This window comes from Copadichromis virginalis, linkage group LG11 (assembly GCF_057382275.1).
Source record: "Copadichromis virginalis isolate Kocher_CV1m ecotype Utaka linkage group LG11, C_Virginalis_male_GT1.1, whole genome shotgun sequence".
Classification (NCBI taxonomy): Eukaryota; Metazoa; Chordata; class Actinopteri; order Cichliformes; family Cichlidae; genus Copadichromis; species Copadichromis virginalis.
In genome coordinates, this window is record NC_140628.1 from 1,874,500 (window position 1) to 1,876,692 (window position 2,193).

Genomic DNA, 2,193 nt, shown 5'->3' on the forward strand with positions numbered 1-2,193 from the left:
ACCATCAGTCATATAATGACAGTCAGCGATGGGAACAACGGCGTTACTTTGTTCAGTAACGAGTAATTAGTTACTATTACTAACAAGAAAATGCGGTCGCGTTACTATTTTTTCAACAAACAGATGGTTGAAGCTGTGTTCAGCTTACAGCATCGTATATCAGCTGCAGGAAGTAGCTGTAAGTAATCTGGACGCTACACTTTTTGGCACAACACCTGGAGCTAAGGGGGGAAAACAATGGCACGAGTGCTGCTGTTTGACTGAGGAAGAATAAAGTAGTCGTGGTCAATCACATGACCACTTAAAGACAAAGCAACAAGGTGACATATACCAGTTTATAAATTGTGTGGCCACGTAAAACCAGAGTCATGATAAACAATATATACGCGTTTTTTCCTAAATAGTTTCATCACGTTTACTAAGGACAGCGCAGCGAGACTGTCATGGTCGCTGTGTGGCAGGCAGGATGAGGACCCAAAATGCAAACTCACGGACTCAGGGGATAAACTCAAAATGCAGCTTTATTGCTGACAGGTGACAAACGAAAGCAGTGATACCAAAGCAATACAAAACTAAACTACACTGGGAAAAGCTAATTGTAACATATACCAGAAGACACGGGGAGAACCACACACAGCATGAGGGAGAACGCGACGCCGGACAGAGGGAGACGCAGACAGAAATACACAGAGGGTTAACGAGGAAAGTGGGAACACACGGGGAACACAGCTGACACAGATAACCATAACGAGACAGGGCGGGGTGAACATAACACTGACGGGAGACGGGCAGAGTCAAACAGGAAGTACAGAGGTTCAGACAGGAGGAGAGAGAGCACGGGGAAAACACAGACATAACGGGCTGGGGAAACATGGAATAAAACATAAGGAGAGACGAGGGCTCACAGATACACAGAGGGGCACACAGGGGGTAAAAGCCACGAAGGGAAAACACTTAGGGAACAACACAACAGGGCAACTCAGGAAACATGGCCTAAATAGGGAACAAAATACAAACATACAAGAAAACTAAGAATACTGGGCCAACATGGCCCAGGACCATGACAGAGACCTCTCTGCTTATGACAAAAAATTAAAAAACAAAACCAGAAACGTTCATTTTGGTGGAAAAATGCACCACATCAACCAATCAAAAAATGATGATATGGCAACATGACGTTTGGTTGTTTAGGAAGAGGGGGAAGAGAGAGAGAGAGAGAGAGAGAGAGAGAGAGAGAGAGAGTTTTGAGATGTGAGAGATTTGTGACGTTTAGCGTGTTTGCAGTGTGTAGTTAATGTGCTGTCTTGTGTAGTTAGTGTGCTGTCTTGTGTAGTTAGTGTGTAGTGTTGTGGATAGTTCTGTGTTGTGTGTCAGAACAATGAGGCGTTTTTTTTAAGTAACACAATAGTTACTTTTCAAGTAATTAAGTACTTTTAGAATCTTGTAACTCAGTTACTAACTCAGTTACTTTTTGAAGAAGTAACTAGTAACTATAATTAATTACTTTTTCAAAGTAACTTGCACAAAACTGATGACAGTTCATCACATGTGAAACGTTATTTAGTGGCCACATCTGAATTTACATCTAAAACAGTGACTTTGTGTTGTCGTGATATGTCATCACAACTGTAATTCAAAAGGCAAAATTCAATGTGCATCTGTAAAGTCACATGTTTAATACGTGTGCCAACTGTAAACATTTAACACTCTGTTTCTTCTAAACAGGCCGATTCACGGCGATGCTGTGATTATGTAGTGAAAACAGACGGATTGCTGAAGCTGATTGGAAAACTGGTTGTAATTCATTTAGGCTGGCATGGTGGGGTCAGGTGGGTCTTACATGTGTTCAACACTTCAGAGTTTGAGAAATTCATGTCTCGCATGCATGTATCACATTAGCAGTGGATCTGTGATGCTGCCTGCAAAATGCTTGTTTTCATTTGTTGTTTAAAATATCATCAAAGAAGAAATGAATTACGAGTAAAATCTGTTTCACAGCATCAAAGTGTGCAAACAAAGTATATTTGTACTTTGAATTAATCTCCTGAACAAACAAAACAGTCTTACTAAATGAAACTACTGTATGAATTTAAGGAAACTGATTTCTTCATTGCTGCTCGTGAATGTCCGTCTATCCTTTCACGCCACGTTTACAGAAGCATATCCAAAGAATAAACAATCCACGTGTGCAAA